Raw genomic sequence first — 23475 nt, forward strand, 5'->3', positions numbered from 1 at the left:
ATAAACTACAAAGGAAAAAAATTGGCAAAGAAGAGATAACAGAGTTTACCAACTGCAATCTGCTACCTTGGGGCAGAAACCAGGAGCTAGCAGTCAATCTGCTTTCCATACAGTCAACTAGAGGTAGGAGATCCACAATTTTGGGCCTAGTTGTGCCCACAGGCAAACCCAAATATGTAAAGGGTAAAACCCCAAGTTGACACCCAAGCTGAGCAGCAAAAATAGTGCCAGCAGTGTGTTCCACATTAATTGGGTACATTGAAGATTTATGATAGTTGATCTGCAAACCAGTTGCCAGGGAGAAAGAGTGCAGAACAGATTTTAACACCTCCAACTAAGCTGAGTCAGCAGAAACAAACAGCAAAGTGTCATCTGCATACTGTACCACTGGGTAGTCAGGGTCATGAGTTACCAGTGGTAGTGACAGAAGGCCTTTACTTAGGGAATCATTAATCATAGACTGTAGCAGATCAGCAGCAATCACAAACAACAAAGGTGAAATGGGATCACCTTGCTTTACCCCCACACTTGCACTTGAAGTGATTCCCTGGTACCCCATTTAGCAGAATTGAGGAGGTTGCAGATGACAATAACTGCTGTATCCAGGAGATCCATTTGTTATCAAAACACTTTGCCTCCAAGATTTTCAAAATGGCCTCATGCTGAATGGAATCAAAAGCCTTTTCAAAATCAAGTTTTAGTAACATGATTGGCCTTGTGGACTGATTGCATTTGTGGATATACTCAAAGGTCCAGGCAATACAATCCTGAATAGTTCCAGACTTGATAAAGCCATATTGATTCTTATGCACACACTTGGTGATTTCATCTTGGAATCTGTTAGCAGCAAGCTTAGTTAGGAATTTCAGTCCCACGCTAGTCAAAGAAATTGGCCTAAAATCTCCAGCAGATTCTGGTGACAACTTCTTAGGGATCAAAGTTATGAATGCCTCACTGAGATTTTCCAGCTGTGCTCTTCCAGCATGAAACTCATTCACAAGTGTAATGAAATCACTTGAGATGATGGACCAACATTTCTTCATAAAAAGGCCATTAAATCCATCAGGTCCAGGAGCCTTGTCAATTGGCATCTCCTTGACAACTTGCTCAATTTCTTTCACCTCAAAAGGCCTTGTGAGGACTTCCAGCCCCTGAACTCTAGGGATAATAGAGAGGATATCATTGTGCAGAGAAATTGGCTTCACAGAACCCATTCTGCCCTTAAAAATATCCAGGAATTCCTTTGCAATTCTGTCATGGTCTGAAGAAACTGTTCCATCAGACAACTGCAGGGTGGCAATTGAATTTTTCTTGTATCTTTCAGTTGCCATAGCTTGGAAGAATTTTGAGTTTTCCTCACCCACTTTGATATATCTAATAGTGCATCTCTTCTTCCAGTATAAGAACTGCAAGTGCAGAAGATGTTCATGATGCAACTTTACAATTTTTCTGAAATTGGATTCAGAAAGGAATAAATTCCTGGAATCTTCCAAGTCATCGAGCCAAAGGATCACCCAGTTGCACTTCTCAATTAGCTCTTTAATATGTGACAAACCCTTCTGCCATTTCTTAAGGGCATACCTCAAAGACTTGAGTTTGTCCATTATAATTGCTGATATGTGGGTTTTATGAGAATGTTGTTGCCAAACCTTCTGAACACACTCCATAAAACCTGGTTGATGAACCCAAAAAATTTCAAATCTGAAGATGTGAGCTTTTGGAATGTTGGTACCTATAGAAACCACACATGGGACATGGTCTGAGGCAGTCTTGGCCAATGGTGTGACTTGAGTATTTGGGTACTGACAAATCCAGCTGGCTGAGGTAAAGAACCAATCTAACTGCTCCAGAAGTGGGGCATCCTGCATATTCGACCATGCAAATCTTCTTCCCTTGATAGGCAGTTCTAGCAGGCCCAAATGCCCTATGACCTCATTAAAGATGAAAATGTCATTTACATCACCTCCAGGAAGGTTTCTATTATCTAAAGATCTTATGAAGTTAAAATCTCCCAACAACATCCAATTCTGTTCAGGTTCCACATTCAAATGGTAAAGCCAATTGACAAATTCATCCCTTAGGATACCCTGGCAGGGACCATAAACGTTGACCAGGTACCATTGATCACCATTGTGCACAGATTTGAAGTTAATCACCATCCCATAGGATTGATCTTCAATTAAGGTACCTATGAAAACATCTGAACGCCACACGGTTAAAATACCACTAGAAGCTCCCCTTGAGGGAGATTCAATGAACTGATCAAAACCCACAGGACAAATGCTCTTAATTAAACTACGAGAGCAATCAGAGAGCTTAGTGTCCTGCAAACATACAACTACACATTGACTTTCAGTTATTTTCTGCCTAACGGCACGCTGCCTTGCTTCAGAATTCAATCCACGAACATTCCAACACAGAACCTTCCAGCTACGCATTGACATTGGATTCATAGAATAACATATAGAAACATAGCAAAATGAGTATGACACCTAGTGCCACAGAACCCATGCCATAACAGACCACAATCTTCAAGTCTCGATCATAAAGCAAAAGTTTAGAAAGAACATAAACGATAGCAAATTTAACAGGCTCGCTACACCTAGGTAAAATAGTAGTTCTTAACATTTAATCACTGCCGAAAGAGGAGTCATCCGTAGGATTGGCCATAAGCTTCTCCCGAGACAGCAGCTTGGAATCAATTTCCAGCTCAGCACCAATGGCCTGCAGCACCAGAAGGGGTGTCTGTGGAGGGGCAGCTTCAGACTTGTCATTGCCCTCATCGTCAGTCTTGTCCAAACCAGCAGCATCCACCGGCTTGGGCCGGGCCATCTCTTCAATGGGCTTGGACTTAGGCCATCTTTTAGCGGGCTGTAGGGAGAGTTGCTCAAAGATGACAGGTTTGAAACTGTCCAACTTTATCGCGCTTCGCGTACACCTTCTCACCGAGGTGTCCACCAAGGGTGCAGATAATTTCCGTCTACCACGCTTGCTTTTCTTGGACTCAGAAGCAAAAACCATCGGCGACGGAACCTCATTCAGTCCACTGCGCTCCACTTCCCCAGAAATAGCATCAGAAGCTATCACAGCATCAAGCAACGGCTCTTCAGACACAGCATTAACAAGAAGTCCCTCACTTGACCCAGTTGATGTATCATCCTGCAATTCTCCAAAGAGAGATCGAGCAACTGGGCACTTAGAGACCGAAGAAACAGTGCAAGGCAGAGAAGATGGCAATCTTGGCACCAACATGGACATCTTCTGAACATCATCAAAAGAAATTGACCACTTTCGCTTGGAATAAGTTACTGTCCCCATGGGCTTGAAAAAGATGGATCTGGGCACCTCCTTCACTGAAAAATCAAACATTAGATTCTCAAAAGAGCGTTTCCAAAGCATTTCAGGTGGAAGGGGGGGCCAGCCACAATCCGAGCCATCCCAATGAAGATCTGATGGTGCTGAATGAATGGAGGATGAAAGGGCACAATGGCCAACGGATTATCCACCACAACTGCAGGTGGATCATTAGCTTGAACAATCTGATCGATTAGGGGGGATGCTACATCTCATCAATCTGTAGAAGCTGTTCGACAGACTCTGAACCAACAGGTTGGTCAATGACAATGGAGACTTGATCCTGTTCTGGCTCGGCCGGTTGCGGACGCTGATTAATGTCCTCCTCATTATCTCCCCGGTGAGCATTTCCCCAGCCAGCATCCACTGGATTATCAGGAGGAGGTGGTGGAGCAAGTGGTGTGTCATTCCATCCCAGCATTGGGTATGGAGGGAGAACAAACGGTAAGTTATACGGAGCTAAATGTCTAGCCATTGGGTGAGGATTACCATCCAATGGCATCGGATCCTCATCATTGGGCATCTAATCAGCAAAGTCTGCCCCAAGAACATAACATGCAGCGGTCCAGGAAACTTGAACACCCCCCCCCATTCAGCATAGTCCCCAAAAACATCTCTTGGCACCAGCGGTGTATCAGGGAAGCTAGCTTCAACCATAGTATGGACTAGGTACGGATCTTCACTGTCCCACGAATGAAATTTGCCAAAAGTACCAACAGCTTGTGAAATAAACTCTGTTGTACGATAGTCAAGTGGAATCCCAACAAACATGAGCCAGCCCTTACGAAAACCATGATTCCCTTTAAAAATTTCCCCCCTCATCATGCTTCATAAACCTAACGAACCGATCATTACCCAAAGAAAACGGCGGATGCTGGATCAAAGTGTATCTGACATACGGATCCCTAACTTGAAATAAGCCGACCCCATGAAACCACGGCTGAGCAGAACGGACAAGAGTACCTCTGTTCTGAAGAAACTGGACAACCTCCTCTCTGACAGGCCTGAGAGGTCCTTCCGGAGCAGGCATAACTTCTGCAACCATGTAATCCTCATGGCGGCGAGGCGGGCGAGCCGCAGGCGTGAAGAAGGTGTGTGGAAGACATCGATCTCCACCATCAATGATATGATGCCCCGGAGGAACAAGGCGATGCGGGTCAAGCTCGAAGTTCTCCATGGACGGCTGCAGCGGCGATGAGTAGAAGGTTTCTTTGGAAGGGAGAGGAGGGGATTGGAGCAAGGTGGGCGGTGGCGATGTGACGGGGCTAGATATCCCAATAACTCCGGCGCCCTTCCCCTGATCAGCTGATGATTCCGAAATACTCGTGTTTTGTTGCAGAGAGCTCTGCCTCCAAACCAATCCATGAGAGCGAGCAAAATCATTACAAGCGTGCCTAGAGTGACCCACCCTGGAGAAAGCCGAGCAGACCGCTCGCATTCCACAAGTAGCTGCCATGTGGCCCTTCTGACCGCAAACAGGACAGGTTAGAACCCAGTCCACCATGTCATCGACCATAGCTTCAAACTGATTAGCTGCCTCTTGTGTAGATGGGATTTCCACAGACACGTCCATCGGGCTAAGACGCATAGTTGAAACCAGCCCATTATCGGGAGGCCCAGAAGGAGACGGATCAGAGACAGGCCCACCCGTGGCATGACAAACCTGGGCCACAGAGACCGCACATGACGGGTTAACCAACTGCGATGGGCCCGTAGCCAAACATCCAGTTTGAATGAAAGTAGTTCCCGCTTCCTCAAATTGCGCCGAGAGATTACCAGAAATTACGGTTTGCGGATCCGCCGAAACGGGACCGGCCGGAGCCACAACGTCCTGCCGGTGCAACTCTGGCGACATGTTAACCGTACCAAACACGATGGGTGGCCTTGCCACCGTCCACTGCAATTCAGCAGCAGGTGATTGCCGAATGACAACACGCTCATGGGCAGAAAGATCATACCCCCCATCAACTATAGTATCAATGCAAGTCTGAGAAGCTGGATATCTATAGCCCTTGCAAGTAGAATACTTTTCAAAAGTGGCAAAAGAAAGCTTCTTACTTGCAGAAAATCTAGATTTTAAAGAAGATTTAACCGGGGTCTTATGCATAGCCAACAAACCTAGAGAAGACCTACGCTTGGTAGGGCTAATCAAAATCCATTCAGCATCACATTTCTTACGCCAGATCTTGAGTTCTCTGACCCAATTAGGTCCTCCATTACCCCAAAGGTGAAAATAACACGTGAACAGATCACAAGCAAAAGAGCGGAGATCCATAATAATAAAGCCAACTTGCTTGCATGAGACTTGGAACGAAAAAAAATTGTCCTTGACATGACTAACCCGAAGATCAATTGCCGATCCACCAATCGCAGCTTCCAACGCCGCCGCCACCGAATCTTCAGATAAGCGGAAAGCATGCCTACTGAAAGACATGATCACAATGAAAGCCCTCCCTCTTCCCATCAGATGAATTGTGCGGCCAGTAGATCTGAAAACCACATCCGAAAAAACCCTACCCTTGGAGAAATCCAAGCCAAGGGTAGATCCACCAGAAGAACCCATAGGAGATGGGTATTGCCTTGATCCACAGAACACGCCAGAGAATATGATCGGAAAAGATCAAGAGATCAGTGGAGAGGGAGGAAGATCGCCGGTGCTGAGATCAGCGCCGGCGTGCGTGGTGGGATCGCCATCTTTTTCTCTATTTCATCTCTGAGCTAAACCCATAATTTGTTGTATCCGCCGGGATGTTAGAGATGTCGCCATAGTCGTTTTGTGCGAGAGAGTGTGAAGAGAGCAACCCCAGCAAGCAACCTACTAGTACTCATTGGAAAGTAGTTAAAAGAATACTCCGTTATCTCCAAGCAACCAAGAGTCATGGTCTCAAACTTGTCAAGTCAGACTCTACACTGGTCAGTGCCTTCTCAGATGCAGACTGGGCAAGTTGCCCTGATGATCGGCGATCCACTGGAGGCTTTGCGGTGTTCTTTGGAGGTAACCTGATTTCTTGGAGTGCATGTAAGCAAGCTATTGTGTCTCGGTCAAGTACAGAAGCTGAGTACAAGGCCCTAGCAAATGCCACTGCTGAAATTATTTGGGTGCAGAATTTGCTAACAGAGTTGGGCATTCGCCATTCATCTGCGGCTTCCCTTTGGTGTGACAACCTTGGAGCTACTTATCTCTCTGCCAACCCTGTTTTTCATGCGAGAACGAAGCATATTAAGATAGATTATCACTTTGTCCGTGAAGAGTTGCCAACAAGCTTCTAAACATTTGGTTTGTACCTCACTAGTAGAAAACAGGGCTACCGTTTGGCCCTGGCCAGCCCATTAGTCCCGGTTCTTCAAGAACCGGGACCAATGGGGGGTATTAGACCAGGTTCGTCAGCCCAGGGGGCCGGCTGGGGCCTCGTGGGCATTGGTCCCGGTTCGTGTGGAACCATTTGTCCCGGTTCGAGCCACGAACCGGGACCAATGGTCCTAGCTGCTGGCCCACAACCATTGGTCCCGGTTCGTGGCTTGAACCGGGACAGAAGGGGTGGCTTTAGTCCCGGTTCATGCCACAAACCAGGACAAATAACTTGCCTACATATACCCACCGCCGCGGCAGAGCACTCCAGAGTGCTCTGTTTTGTCAGGCCGGCGAGGGGAGGGCATTTGGGTGCTCTAGTTCACCTCCTATGCACATGAGGTGTTCGATGAAATGCCCGAGCCACACTGGTTAAGCTTTCTCCTCTCGAAACTCGACCTCCGAGCTCCATTTTCAACGAGATTTGACTAGATTTAGCGGTCTGTCATGCCCCGTCCCCGCCCCGTCTTCACCGCCGTCGATCGCCCACGCCGATCTCGCCGCCGGCACCACCGTGGTGAGCCTCTTGTTCTTATCTTCTTTCTGGGAAAAAAATTCTGACTTCAGATAGATACTTGTCTAATTTTCTTACTTTTATTATTCCTTGTTATTATATAGTGCGATGGTTTTGGTATCCGCCCCCGTCGGCCCTCGTCCTGTCTATGATTCAGATGTGGTATATGTTATCTTTTCATGACTATTTGGTTCATTTATTGTTTATGACAATTATGCCGACCAATGTAACATAGATTTTATTTATCTAGGAGGTTGTCGAACCGGAAATTCCAGTCGACCCTATTGTCGTGAGGTTAAATTTAGTTGAAGAAGAAAACAATTACTTGAAGGAAAAAATAAGAAAAATTGAGGAGGAGAAGATTATATTGGAGTTGCATGTTGCGGATGTCATCGATGATCACAAGATCAAGATGGATGCAATGCGGTTGAAGATTAAAAAGATTAGAAAATATGCCATTCATACCGAGGCTTGGTATCATTATGCAGTTGGATCAGTTGTTACCTTGGTTGTGGTTATGATAGCATTTGTTTTTGCATTGAAATGTTTTACATAATTTCAATGTATGGTTTTATTAGATGCTCTGGAGAGCTATATGTTTTTCAATGAGAACTATGTATGTACTTTGGTTTTAATGCTCTGGAGAACTATGTATGTACTTTGGTTTCAGAGTTCATTTCAAATGCTTTTCAACTTCATGGTCTTATAGCTCAAAATAATCAGTAAATGCATGAAAAATAACAGATGAAGTCAGAAAGGGTTGTAAATTGATGATGTGGCTTTGAATGGTGCATTTTGAACATAGAAAAACAAGGGGGCTCAAATAAGTTCAAAAAAATGAAATCCCTTTGTAAGAGACGAGTTTCCATATGAAACCCTGATACTTCGGAGGAGATTGTCTGTTTTGTACACGAAGTGCATCCAGTTTTTGCCGTAAGCCTTTCTACTTTCTTGCACATGCTATGTGGGTGAAATGATGATACCATGCCAACTTGGAACCCTTTCAGAGTTCATTTCAAATGCTTTTCAATTTCATGGTCTTATAGCTCAAAATATCAGTAAATGCATGAAAAATAACAAATGAAGTCAGCAAGGGTTGTAAATTGATGATGTGGCTTTCAATGGTGCATTTTGAACACAGAAAAACAAGGGGGTTCAAATAAGTTCAAAAGAAATGAAATCCCTTTGTAACAGACGAGTTTCCGTATGAAACCCTGATACTTCGAAGGAGATTGTTTGTTTTCTATACGAAGTGCATCCAGTTTTTGCCGTAAGCCTCTCTACTTTCTTGCACATGCTATGTGGGTGAAATGATGATACCATGCCAACTTGGAACCTTTTCAGAGTTCATTTCAAATGCTTTTCAATTTCATGGTCTTATAGCACAAAATAATCAGTAAATGCATGAAAAATAACAAATGAAGTCAGAAACAAAATAAAATAAAATAAATAAGTAATTTGAAACAAAATAATATAAACTTTAATAAAATAGATAAGTAGAAACAAAAAAACTTTAATAACATAAATAAAATTTATGAAACTAAAATTATCAAAGTATTTTCTGTTCAAAACATTATAAGCAACTTCTAGTATTATTGAAACTAAAACTATATAAAATTGAAGCAACTAAAATTATCAAAGTATTTTCTAATCAAAATCATTAAAAGCAAAAAGAATTTTCATGAAGAACTTTTTTTTGTTAGAAACTTTAATAGCAAAAAGAATTATCATAAAATAAAATTAGTAAGTAATTATAAACAAAATAAAATAAAATAAATAAGTATTTTGTTGTAAGTAAAAAAAAATAAAATAAATAAAACAAAAAAAACTGGGAAAAAATAAAAAAAAAATCCACCAACTGGGCCACCACGGCATGAATACGACTAGAAACCCATCCACGGGCCAGGATTCAGGCCCGCAGTAGGCTCAGAAGGCCCATCCGGCAAAGCAGTAGCAAGTAGGCCCGTAAGCCTGGAGTGGAGAGGAGATCGAGAGGGGTGCGGCAGTGGGGCTTATAAACCACTGTGCGCCCCTCTCAACTAGCGAGGTGGGACTAAACTTTGGCCACGACGCGGGCAGCACAGGGGCCTTTGGTCCCGGTTGGTGACACCAACCGGGACTAAAGGGGGTGCATTGGTACCGGTTCGTGCCACGAACCGGTACCAATGCACCCCCTTTAGTCCCGGTTGGTTCCACCAACCGAGACCAAAGGTCGCCGCTTCCCGCCCTTTGGGCTGCTGAAAAGAGACCTTTGGTCCCGGTTGGTGGCACCAACCGGGACTAAAGGGGGGCATTGGTACCGGTTGGTGCCACGAACTGGTACCAATGTCTTGGGTATATAATTAGCACTTGTGAAAAATTTATTTCAGTTCGTCTTTCCTGCCCGACGCCCCAGCGCTGCTCCTCGTCGCCGTCGCTGTCGCCGTCGTCGCCTCTGCCCCGCGCCCGAGCCACTGCCCGCGGACCGCCCCCGCGCGCCGGCGCCCTCGCCGCCCCTGCCGTCCGACGCCGTCCCTGCCACCGACGCAGTCGCCGCGCCGCCCCTGCCCTCAACCACGTCGTCGCCGGCGCCGCGCCGCACCGGTCCCTGCCCCGTACCCGAGCCCCTGCCCGCGGCCCGCCCCCGCCTTCGCCGTCGCCAGCCGTCGCTGTCCAGTTAATTTTTATTTTGTTAATTATGTTTTATTTAATTTTTATTAGATTTTTTACATGTTTTTAGATTTTCATATATGTATGTATGTATTTTTTAGATATATGTATTTTTTACATGTTCTTTGTATGTATGTATGTATTTTTTTCATTTGTAATTAATGATGTTTTAAAGTATACATATATGCAAGTTATATTTAGTACATTTTAGGTTAGTTTAATATTTAAATATCTAGCTAGGAAAGGAAGAAGATTTAGTACATTAAAGGTAGAAGAGTTTTATCTATATATGTTCTCTGATTTAGTATGTACATTTTAGGTTAGTTTAATTTTTAGAAAAAATTTAAATATCTAGCTAGGAAAGGAGGAAGAAAAAAAAGAATGAGAGGAGAAAAAGGAAAATAAGAAGAGGAATAAAGGAGAAGAAGAGGAGAGGAGGAAGAGGAGAAATAAATAAGAAGAGGAAAAAGGAAGAAAAAAAAAGAGGAGAAGAAGAAAGGAATAGAGGTTTCTTCTTCTCCTTTTTTTCTTCTTTTTTTCTTCGATTGCTTCTCTTCTATTCCTTTCTTCTTCTCCTCTTTTTATTTCTTCTTTTGTCTTCTTATTTTTTATCGGGTATGTCGTTGTCGATATACCCCCTCGCGAGAACTTCAACACGACGGGGGGGTACCCATATACCCCCTCCCCGATAACATTATTTTCCCATGTATATGTATGTCGCGTCGTTGTCGATGTAACCCCCTCCCGGATAACTTCGACATGAGGGGCGGTCGATATATATATACCCCCTCTCGACCGTGATTACTTATACCATGGGAGCCCCCCCCCCCCCCTCGGCCCTCTTGCTCGACCAAAACTCTCGAGGACACCCAAACCCTAGAGAAAAAAATGATGTTGGTCTCCTACCCCCTCCCGCCGCGCCCCTACCCGTCAAACTCTCTCGAGGCCACCCAAATTTACCAATTAAGTTAAAAGAGTGTTGTCGTCGAGGCCACCCCAAACCCTTGAAGCGTTGTGTCGATGCCACCCCAAACCCTTGAAGCGTTGTCTAGGCCACCCCAAACCCTAGAGAAGCAGCGTTCGAGGCCACTAACATGATTCTTTATTGTGATTAGCTAGCTAGTTCTACGTTTGGCACTAATATATATCCATTTGTACCATGTTTGAATAATAATTGACATGTTGTAAATATTTGCAGAAACTATGGAGCACTCCCGAGATGAAGCAACAGAAGCGATGTTGGGGGAGATAATCGCACAAGGAAGTGATGCCGTTGCATCATTTCTCAACGACACCGATGGTCAGGGAGGACTGGGTGAAGAAGAGGGCTATGTTCATGATGGCTCCGGTGACCCATTAATGCCGGTACAAGAAGAGGGCTATGTTCATGCATGATGGCTCCGGTGACCTAATGGATGTACAAGAAGGAGACCGTGCTGACTGCTCTGGTTACCGAACCGAGTCCGGCCAGGTATATATATATATATTAGTTAAGCCCGTGCTGACTAGTTAATTGATGCATTCATTGTTTTCATATGTACACATATTAATTAACTCTCATCTTTCTTCTTTTTTCTCTAGCCCTCCGGATCGAGCTCAACTTCGGTAAAGAAACGAGGCCCAAAGAAAAAGTTGCGCTCGGATGAAAGGTTTGAGATCACAGCAATCGCGCGCGATGGCAAGCCGATTGAACCCATCCGGACAAGGGATGCATTCCGTGCTCAGTGCGGGGTTCTTGTTAGGGACAAGATCCCGATCAGTATCTAGCAATGGTTAAAGCCAAAGAAGGAAGACCCTGAGGTGCCGACGTCTTATGTCTCCGATATGCAGAAAAAAGATCTTTGGACAACGCTTAAGGCAAGTTTCACCCTACCGCCAGAGGATGATCCAGAGAAGCCAGTTAAAGAGGAATTGATCAAGTCTCATGCTCTTAAGAAGATGGCAGAACTATTCAGGAGGTGGAAGAATGAGCTGAAAATGTTTGTCGACAAAGAAGAGACACCAGAATTCACCGGCTGGTTTGAGAAGATCAGAGATCAATGGCCCGCATTTGTGGCCCACAAGACATTGAAAAAGAGTAAGAAGATGTCGGCGACAAACAAGATTAATGCTGCGAAGAAGAAGCATCACCATCGCACGGGGTCAGGTGGTTACTAAAGGGGTCGAACCAGAGACATTGAGATGGCCAGACCATTGCCGGACTTGGTTCTTCGGGGTTGGTGGAACCTTGGACCCTGTATCAGGGAAGTGCGTTTGGACGGAAGAGCAACTGCGAATACCCATCAGGAAGCTTCGGGAGTATATCGAGAAAGCGCAGGAAGAGACGTTCGTTCCAGACAGAGAGAACGACGAGCTCACAATGGCCCTCGGGAATCCTGAGCACCCTGGACGGACACGAGGCACGCCAGGGTCCCTTCCGTGGAAGGCTGGGTTTCCGGATGCAGGGGGTTACAAAACCCAGGAGAGGAGGAAGAAAGTGGAGCATAGCCAACTGCAGGCGCTGCACGAAAGGGTACAAGGGCTAGAGGAACGAGAAGCAGATCGCAGCAAACGACCTGCCGAAGCTTCCCCTGAAGCTACCCCGCCATCTCAGCGGAGAAGCGGCGTGGCTTCCACCGAGCAGACTCAGCAGCTAGAGCCTGTCTTCACGGGCTACCCCGTGGATGCTATCACCGAGTCTCAACATTGCCACCTTATGACGCGATGGATGACATTGAAAGTCAAGGCGACTGTTGGCTCTGTTATACCCAATGAACCTGGCTCAACCTACCACAGCCAGCCGATTCCAGAAGGATATGCTAGGGTGATGGTGGATCAAATAACGGACGGATTTGAGGACCTTGAGCTTGACCACCCTACGGGTGAAGGGGAGATTCGGCTGGGTTCTTCTCTGAAGACTCCATGCCTATGGCGGAAGGAGCTCATCAACCTTCCGAACTGGACGCCTCCTCCTCCTCCTCCAGCGAGTCAGGGCACTCCGCCTCCTCCTCCGCCTCCTCCGGCGAGTGATCAGGGCACTCAGCCTCCTTCTCCGGCGCATGGCGGCACTCCGCCTCCTTCTCCGCCTGCGCCGGTGCGCCCAAGCAGCCAGCTGCCTCCTCCTTCTCTGCCTCGCCAGCAAGGGCAGAAGAGACCCACCGCCGCCCCGGCTGCTCCGGCGCGTCTAGTCCTTCTCCTCCACCTCGTAAGCAAGGACGAAAGAAGACAGCCGCAACCGCTCCGTCTGCTCCGGCATCTAGCAGTACAGCCAGAGGCGGGAGGCAATACAGATACGGTCCATCTCTCAAGCCTCTAGAGAAGTTACCGTATGAGAGGACCGAGGAGGAATACGCGAACATCGTGCGGACCGAAGTGAAGGACTTCTTTCGAAGGGTTGAAAGCAAAGAGACATCCACCTCCGGAGGAGAAGGTATATCCAGTGGAAGCAAAGCGCACTATTGATGCCCTGAGGAAACCACCAAAGTCTCCGCCGAGAACCAACTATGAGCGCAATACTGAACAGGCATATCTCCAAGCGGAGTGGTCGGGAAGTACTATCAGTGATCAAAGGTTAAAAGAACGAGCAGCTGGGAAAAAATTGCCTAGCTCGGCGAACAAGCAAAGCAATCGTGCCCCCCGCTCAATGTGTCTAGCGACATCGTCGCTAATGCTCCGGGGACGGTGCCCGGTTATAGAAATCTTAGAGATTACCTGCCTGACGATGTACATTTTGATTTCTTGGAGGTGGACGAACACAGATACGAGTATGGGAAGCCTCTCGTCCAAGATGAAAAATCTCTAACAACGATGATGCGAAGATTCCATAGTTGGTACATGAAAACCTGCAGAGAGTCTGGGGGACGAATACTTTGTATCTGAGAATTAAAGAGGAGCACGACCTCGTTGGAACTGATCTGTTGCCTATTCCATTTGAGGAGTTCTTCGAGTTCTTCAATCAAAAGGCCCTCGATAAATTAACGGTCTTTTGCTACTGTCTATAAGTACTATTTCTGTCATTAAGTCTCTATATATAGCTCGGCTCTTTCATTGCATGTATTTATAATTAATTATCCTCACTATATTATGCAGATTGAAGATCGTCGAGTGCAAAAACAAGAAATGTATGATATTGGGTTCATTAACACAAATATCATAGATGAATTTCAGGTTACAAAGAAGGCCGAAGAGGCCGAGGCCAACTTGCTGCAATCGTTGATCAAAAATCAAAACAAAGATTTAATACTCTTTCCTTACAACTTCGAGTGAGTGTTACTGTCGTGTGCATATTCGGTTTCCCTTATTACTCAAGCGAGGTTGTAGTAATGTAATTGATGAGTTATGCATGCGTGCGCAGCTTCCACTATGTTCTTCTGGAGATTAAGCTTGAGCGCGGACTAGTAACCGTCTTAGACTCGAGACGAAAAGATCCCGAAACCTATGGGGACATGACTAAAATGCTCAACAACTAAGTTCAATTGATCATATCGCACCATATCGGCAACTTTTTGTTCATTTCCTGTTGTCTCAAGTAATAATAATTATTTTCTTTGTCTTGCAGGGTTTGGAAACAGTTCACCGCAGAAGCTCCGGGACTGCCGAAGGAGTTGCAATATACATACCCGAAAGTAAGTACTACTAGCTAGCTAGTTGCGCGCATCTCCCGTTGATTCTATAGCTATACTTTCATCAATGGCACTTATAATGCTTCATTATCAGTTTGATTGACCTCTATTTCTCATAAAGTGCTTGTGGCAGGAACAAGGGAATGATTTATGTGGATACTACGTGTGCGAGTTCATCTACAACGCGACTTTGAAAAATAAGCGGGGCTACTCTAAAAGACAATATGAAGTGCGTAAGCAATAATATTCACAATTTCATTTTATTACACCATCATTTCTGTTGAGTTTCATTCATATATATGTATTAACCCCCTTCTTCAAATTAGACGTGGCAGATGCGGAATGAACTCCTACCACAAGATCGCATGAAAGCAATTCAAGAGGAATTGGCGGGATTTTTTCTTGACCACGTCATCAATAAAGCAGGAGAATACCATGTGGAAGTTGATTTCAAATTCTAAGGGATTGTAAGAGATCTTACATATTGTATATGTATGTAGCCAGTAGCGTCGGATAGATAATACAAAAACTTGTTGTTCGACCAATCTCTCGGAGAAGGAGAGGTCGATCGATCACTTCTCTCGGTATGCATGACGAACTTCTATACTTAATGGTTTCCTTCATTTTCTTACTAGCTAGCGTGTCGAGGGCCTCTCTATGTATAGTACGTAGCGTCAACCAAGCACAGACATAAGAGAGGACACTTCTCTCTATTAATTAGCTAGCTAACACAATATATGAAACACCTAAATTAACCCCCCAAAACCCCCAACCCCCCCCCCCTCTCAAAAAAAAACAAAAACCCCAGCCCCTGAAATGCTGACGCGTGGATGCCTTTTGGTCTCGGTTGGTGCCACCAACCAGGACCAAAGGCCCTCCTGCCTGGGCTTGGCGCACCGGCCACGTGGAGGCCCATCTGTCCCGGTTCGTGTTAGAACCGGGACTAAAGGTCTTGGGCATTAGTAACGACCCTTTAGTCCCGGTTCAAGAACCGGGACAAAAGGCCCTAACCAACCGGGACTAATGGGGGTTTTTCTACTAGTGCCTACTGGTGATCAAGTGGCAGATGGCTTCACCAAATCATTGTTATTGTGGCAGCTGGAGGCCTTTCGGCGCAATCTCAACTTAGATAGTTGTGATTGAGGGGGAGTGTTAAACATTGTATTCACGGTATTTGTATAAACCGTGTTAGTTGTATATGGCGTGTGTTGTATCTTGTTAGGATAGGTTAGGTGTTGAGATAAGATCCTGGTAGTTAGTTAAAGAGATCAATCTCCACCTAACCTAAACCCTAACCCTCTGTACCTTGTGCGCCACCTCTCCTGATGGCTATATTAACACGCAATGCGCCCCTGCTAAGGCATGCGCTTCAGCACCTATTCTCACAGACTGGTTCTTCATAGCCCAGGAATTCAGTGGCAATGTGGTACTCCCCAGATTTATGACTCCCATGTCCACCTAATTGATAGTGGCTTGCAGGTATCCGCTGCCTATCTGGCTCTCCTCAGTAATCCATAGTACGACATGGCTAGCATGTGAAATTACAGTGCCAACATTATTATAGTTATGTAAATTTAACTACTATTGTCTGAACTTTGTAGCAACTGGCAAAAGCCGCTTCAAGCGGTTAGTAGGAAAGATGAGTTCATCGGCAGGGTGAAGAAAGCCGTCAGAGGTTTCTATGAACTATGCTGCTCCTTCCCTCAGTTTAGCGATGTTGTTTTTAATCATCTTGTTGCTTAGTACAACAGATAAGCATCTTTTGAGACTTACTCTCTAAACATGTGAGCATTGTGGGCAGTAGGTACACAGGGGAGGTTCGAACAATGATTTTTTGGGTGGTGATTTCCCCATTGCTGCTTGGTAAGATGATATATCTCCTGATAATCCAGTGTGTTTTCAATCTCGTGAATTCGATCTTTTGAGAAGCTATTACATATGGCCAGCTAGTGACTCGTTTTCAATTGCAAGTTTCGCTCCCACGCATTGTTGGTCACATGGGAGTATCCAATTCACTAGCTATGCCTATGAAGAATGTTGGCACTAACAATAACACAAATGATCCAGCTGGTGGAACTATTGTAAGAACAACTAAAATAAGTAACCCTTTTAGAAGTAATTTACGGGCATAAAATTACTTAGTAATAAACCTTAACCCAATATAAATATCTTTACCAAGCACATAGAGAGTTCTAATTCAAACAAAAATATGATGTTATCACACAAAAACTCAGAAGCAAATCGTTAAATGTTACGATCAATGCAGTTCACAATGAATATAATGATCATGTATATCTGTTCAGATTTTTTATTTATGTTTTCACAATATTCTTATGAAGTTATAGTTCCTACATGGATATTGGTGATACATTATTTTTCAGCTAACATATATGCACTGTTCCAGTTCCGTGACCAATCCATTTTTAATCTTTTGTCTGTTACACTTCCAGTTTTCATGTATAAAGGCTTTGTTGTTGGTCTCTTAGTGATACTGAAAGAAATTGTTAACGTCATTACATCACTTCACGTAAAGGGGGCCTATTCCAACCTATCTGGTGCCGCGAGCCACACTCAAACGGCACCACAATCCATGAGGTACAACACTAGAACTCGTTTCTCATAGTAACTTCTATCAGATCATTCAGATCCGTGAATAGTTCACTTCTTAGGAATATATATGTCTCCTTGGCGTAAATTGTAGTACTGTTCAGATTATTTTCCTTCGTTTAACTTGTCAAGAATCTCCACACATTTGTTTTCAATGAACAAAACTTGGTGTAAATTGTAGTACTTTTCTCAGATCTGGTTTAGTTCCTTTTCATGCATTAGTTGCTCTTCTGGATGATTACACGGGCGTATCTGCTCGCTGCAGATTTCACATTAGTTTCGCTTACTCTCTGATTTACTTATTTGGCTTTAGATTTTTCCATGGATTACTCAAAAGTATTTCTATATTACTTTAATTTGGTCATTGGCTTAGTTTTTGGCTTCAGGATTGATGGCTGAGATTACTCCATATTTCTTTATAATAAATGGCATGATGGTCTTTTCTTCAAAGTACGCCGTCCGCGCTGAGAACTCCGGCACGTGGCCTGCGTATGATACGAGCGTTCGCAGCGGCATGAAGTTAACGTTTTGCACCTGGGCCGGCCCATTCGCGGGTGCGCCCCTTTCAATGGACAAAAGAGAAAAAATAAGGGCCATGGCAATCGAACCTGCACGTTCGAGTTAAAAGCACGCTGCGATTGATCAAAAAAAAAAAGCACGCTGCGCTATCCACTGACACTGCCACTTCGCTGTGTTAGATTGCTAGAGCAAATGATTAAGAAACGAAAGGTCGCAAAAAATTTAAAACAAAAGTTCGCAAAATTAAGATAAACCAAAGTGTGCAATAGGGATCAAATCAGGGACATCACAACAGTCAACCACGTCAGTAGTCACTAGAATACTAACTGGAATTTGGTGTCCGAAAAGGCAGCCCAGTCTATATGAACCATAAGCCATGAAATTATTTTAAAAAAACTCAGACCTCATTTTCTTAATGGAAAAAGTCAATATTTTTAGAAAGGCGGTCATTTAAAAATTTGTGATATTTTTAAAAGAACTACAACATTTTGTGAAAACGTGAATGTTTTTTGAGAATCATAAAAGGAACAAAACTGAAAATGATAACATTTTTTGGAATAGTGAACAATTTTTTGGGAAGTGCGAACAATTACAAATTTGTGATTTAAAAAAACTAAACTATTTTGTGAAAACACGAGACTCTCAAACATTCATTTTACAAAGGAAAAAAATATGAAAAGGAGAACATTTGTTGAAACACAGGAACTAAACTGAAAACTCAATCATTTTTCAAAATCACGAAGAATCGTTTGAAAGTGCGAACATTCTTTTGAAATTCCCCAAACATTTATTGAATTTGCGAACAACTGTTGAAATCAAGAATATTTTTAGAATTTGGGAACAAATTTTGTAACCTCATCGTCCTGATTACACTGCTTGCTATCCGACTACGACCGCATGTAGAAGCAGGAAATGTATAAGGGTTAACCACAAAAATGTTCCAGCAGTTGGGCATGCCCAATGTTGTCGCCCACACAAAATATGAACGAATTCAGACCTAACGCACGTTGTGTTACGCCTGACCTATGTTTGTGTTTTTCACCAGGAAAACCCTAGAAAAAACATAGAATGTATGAAACCAACGAAACCTGGCATGCATGTTGTCCATGATAATGCCAATGTGAGGGAAAAAATTGGGTGTGTTTGGAGGAGGTGAAAAAAATGGTTGACTTGCCCTTCCGGTCTACCCGAATGTACAAGGTTGTACACAGTGTGTTTGGTTGCAAGCATGATATGACACCAAATTTTGCCAGCGGTTGGGCATGCCCAAGGTTGTCACCCATGCAAAATTTGAACAAATCTGGACACTGAGCACACGTTGCGTCTCGTCCGGCCTGTGTTTTAGAGTCTTTTCACGGGAAACACCTAGAAAAGGCATAGAATGTCAGAAACCAACAAAACTTGGCATGCATGTTGGGCATGATGACGCCATGGTGTGAAAAAAATTGGGGCGGTTGGAGGAGGTGACAAAAAGTGGTTCGAAACTTGCCCTTTCGGCCTACCCGAACGTACCAGATTGTACAAGGTGTGTTTGGTTACAAGCATGAAACCACTGAAAAAGTCCCATGTGCTCATGATTTTTTTCCTAAAAAATTGAAAAAAAAAATCGCAGACTCAAAAAAGTTTATGAATTTGAAATAAAATCACACACTCGAAAAAAAAATCATGAATTTGAAAAAGGTCATGAGTTTGGAAAAAGTTCATTAAAAAACGAATGATAAATTTTAAAAAGTTAAAGAATTTTAAAAAAGTCTGTGAATAAGAAAAGAAAAGAAAAATAGAAAGAAATAAGGAAATATTGAAAATAAATAAATAACAAAGAACACGGGCTAAACTGAAAAAAAACTTTTTTTAACGTTATATTTCGGTAAGAAGAAGGAAAGAAGTTCTATGGCACAACAGTTCAAGTGTCCTGGTGGTTAGCGGCCTCCCTACGGTAGTGGGCGGTCTGGGTTCGAACCCCGCAATGCACAGCATTCTAAAAAGAAAGAAATAAAAGTAAATGGGCCAGGCCCGCCTAAGGATCAAATAACATTGGATTGACGCCTAGGCTAAGGTACGGCCGTACATATCGGGCGTTGTACGATACGTCAAAGGTCCACATTGCCATTTATACAAAGGTACGGCCGTACATATCCGGCGTTGTATGATACGTCAAAGGGCCAGGCCCGCCTAAGGATCAAATAACATTGGATTGACGCCTAGGCTAAGGTACGGCCGTACATATCGGGCGTTGTACGATACGTCAAAGGTCCACATTGCCATTTATACAAAGGTACGGCCGTACATATCCGGCGTTGTATGATACGTCAAAGGGCCAGGCCCGCCTAAGGATCAAATAACATTGGATTGACGCCTAGGCTAAGGTACGGCCGTACATATCGGGCGTTGTACGATACGTCAAAGGTCCACATTGCCATTTATACAAAGGTACGGCCGTGCATATCCGGCGTTGTATGATACGTCAAAGGGGCCGTACATATCCGGCGTTGTATGATACGTCAAAGGTCCACATTGCCCTTTATATACGTTTTGTGAGGGGGGTCTGCCGAAGCTCAGTGCTTATCTGTAGCCATCATGCCTGTCATAGTTGTAGTTTCTAAAATCTTTGATTGATGTCTCTCGGACAGAGGGGAAGAGATGGGTTCTGCTTCTGCTTTGGAAATTTTCTACCTGAGTTCATTACATGGTGTGTTGGCTTCGTTGGAAATATATTGAAAGATGTGTGTACGTTGTGGATGTTGTCCTGCGAATCAAAAAGAGCTTCTCAAAAGATGGATTTGTTTGCGTTCCATTGGGATGGATCTGTTTCTTTTCGCATGCTTGGTCCAAACTATCAGGAATCTGAATCCATAGATAAATGCAATGTTTGCTTGCTTACTCATTTGTTTACACACCTAAATTTTAACGTTTACTTTGTTTCCATTCACTTACTAAAGTTGTTACAAAGCTAAAAATGATTAAGACAGAACTAAATTCATGTACAAAGAACGATATGCTTCCTATACTACTCATTCACCCTGCCGCACATGACATACAGACATGTCCATTACCAAACAGTAGAGGGCACACAAATACTACAGGCACTTGATCATTGCTCAAACTGTTCTGATTTATAATTCCATTTCTTCTACGAGTTTCACAAGCAATCAGACCCACTATTTATTAGACTTTTCTAACTTATAGTCATATATTCACCATTCTAATTTATTTTCTTTCATCTATATTTGCCAATAGAGATTGTTTCACTGTCAGCACAAATTCTGTCAGAAATTTATGAAGTCAGTCTTTCCATCAGTACAATTGGGGGCTTGTTTTATTATATCCCCATATGGAAAAAAATTATGCTAATTCTCTATTTGGGTTTAAACTGCTCACATAACTCCAAGTAAATTAACTGCTCATACAGTTCCAAGTAAATTCAGATGTGTTCTTTTGTGCTCTCCTTTGTTTGTTTCCATCTTAACCTACTTAGAATCATCGCAGTTCTTACTCACTGGGACGACAGGTCAAAGATGAGCCCTGCAACTACATCATTCGTGTTAAGCACAGACATGAATCCTTTCCAAAACAATCCCTCGCCTTTGTTAGCACCGTATCTAACATACAGGCCTAGCGGTGACAACTACTTTGGCGAGCTAGAGGATCACTGTTTTGGGGCAATGAAGTGAAACTCTATGAACACCACATGGATAAGCACTTCGCAATCTTTTGGCACAAGAAGCCAAAGATCAAGTAGTATGTGTGCACCATCAACAAGACATTTGCTAAACGAGGACATAAGATGGTACGTTCAAATGTATAGCCTGTTCTTCATCACGACATCATATTGTGTTTTCCCATGCCCTCACTCCTTTTCTTTGTCCTCAAAGTGCTTCCAGATGGAGTGCACAGAGGATAACCTGCATAAATAAATTTACGAAAATGATGACCCCCTGCCACTCAAGCTCGGAGACGGAGCCGTGAGCTGTCACAGTCGCTTCATGTTTGGAACCTACAAGAGGGCCACCATTACGACGAACTGGTGCTGGTTTTGTCACCATGCAAACATCCAGGAAGGTGACATTTGTGCCTTTCATTTCAAGCGCAAGGCAAGGTGCCGCCTCTCCATCACAGTCCATCGTCTTTAGACGCAACGCCTTCAGCAGCACCTGCCACTTATATATACCGAAAAAGGATTTCCCCCCGCTTTGTATTCCAAAGCAAACCACCATTGTACACATTGCAATGCTGGGGCGAGCAGCACATCAAGCCCAAAGAAAAAGAAAAAGAAATAAATGTCAACAACGACAGCTCGACAAAGCGCTGAAGACCCGCGACCGCTGCGCCCTCCGGAAACAAACCACCACAGCCCGAGGCTCCGATCTACCGCGAACTAAGCAGCACCTCCAAGAAGGGATGCGACACCGACGACGCTGCTGCCCGGAAAAGTCCTAGGGTTTCCCCAGTACGCGGAGGGAGGTGGGGAATAACTACCACTGACACCCTTCAAGAATGGATAGTGGCACCCGCCGGTGTCACCGCATCGGAGCCGGACGAACCGGCAAGGATTTCTCCTGCACGCCAAACCCCACCGGCCAACCAGAGCCGACCAGCCAAACCACCGCCCAACACCATGTGCCATCACGGTTGCGCCGCCACCAATGTCGTCTCGCTGCGAGCACCACCACGAGGCCAAGAAGACCGGAGAGAAGATCCAAGCGACGAGAGCAGCAGCACCAAGGCCGAGAGGAAGGGAAACACCTCCACCGCCGTCGTGCGGGAGGCCCGCACCTCCGACACCGTCGCGGTAGCTGTCCGGACACGGTAGCGGGGCATACCAGGCCACCCCTGGCCCGGCCAGGCCCGAAACGGGCCCGCTAAGCCCCGCCGGCCACGCTGCAGCAGGCTGGCGTCGGCGCTGCCAGCACCCCGATGTTCATCGCCGCTCCCCCGCCTCCCGGGAGTCACGCCACAGACCCGTCCAGCCGCTGGCCCGCCCAGGCCCATATGGGCCCCGAAGGGCCCAGATCTGGGCCGAGCGCCGCTGCGCCACCCCGTCCCCAACGACGGCGCCGCCGCCCAGCCGCCCGCCCACGCCGCGACGTGGAGCCCCGCCGCCTAGGAGCACCCCCCGGGGCAGCTCTGCCCCGCGTCGGAGAGCCACTAGGAAGGAAAAGACAGGGGGCCGCCGCCACCAGCGTCCCCGGGGCCAGGCCGGCCGCGGGCGCTAGTGGCGGTGGCGGGGAGGAGGGGGAGAGGGGGGAGGGGGGGGGGCGCGTCTGGTCGCCCGCGGGGGCGACACGGTCACGACCTCCTTGAAAATTTTGGAGTCGTCAACTGCAAACCTGTGTCACCACCTATATATATATGAACCATCTATCGTGTTTGGTTTCCCTGTAAGACTTCGTATGCCCATGTTCTCGTCATCCGACGAACTGTGCCTCTCTTTTGGAGATCGCCCGCCTTTTGGAAGTTCAGCTTTCATTTCACCTATTGGACGTCTCTCTGTGCTCTGCTCACTAATCCACACTGTAAGACTGCTACATATCTGTTAATATAGACCTGCTGCTATGCCTTTGACTCTGCTGCCGTTCAGCTCCATTTATTCTTTTCCAACGATTGATGAGCATTTGGACTACACAAAGTACAAACACATTAACAAATCAACACCTGGATTGTTGCGAAAGGACGGCAGAGGAGGCGCGCGCCCGCCCACTAGTATGTTGGAAAAGGAGGTAATAGCACTCTGGATCCGCAAACTTGCACGAGATGTGATGATTTAGTCCAAAATTAGCAAAATGTAAATGAGGGCTCCCACAACTTGACCCCTTGTTTGATGATTTGGTCCACAGCCAATCGCAGCTTGAAAAGTGGCACCCCTGGCTCGGACCGGTCAGTGC

This window comes from Triticum urartu, chromosome 1, assembly GCF_003073215.2.
Source record: "Triticum urartu cultivar G1812 chromosome 1, Tu2.1, whole genome shotgun sequence".
Classification (NCBI taxonomy): Eukaryota; Viridiplantae; Streptophyta; class Magnoliopsida; order Poales; family Poaceae; genus Triticum; species Triticum urartu.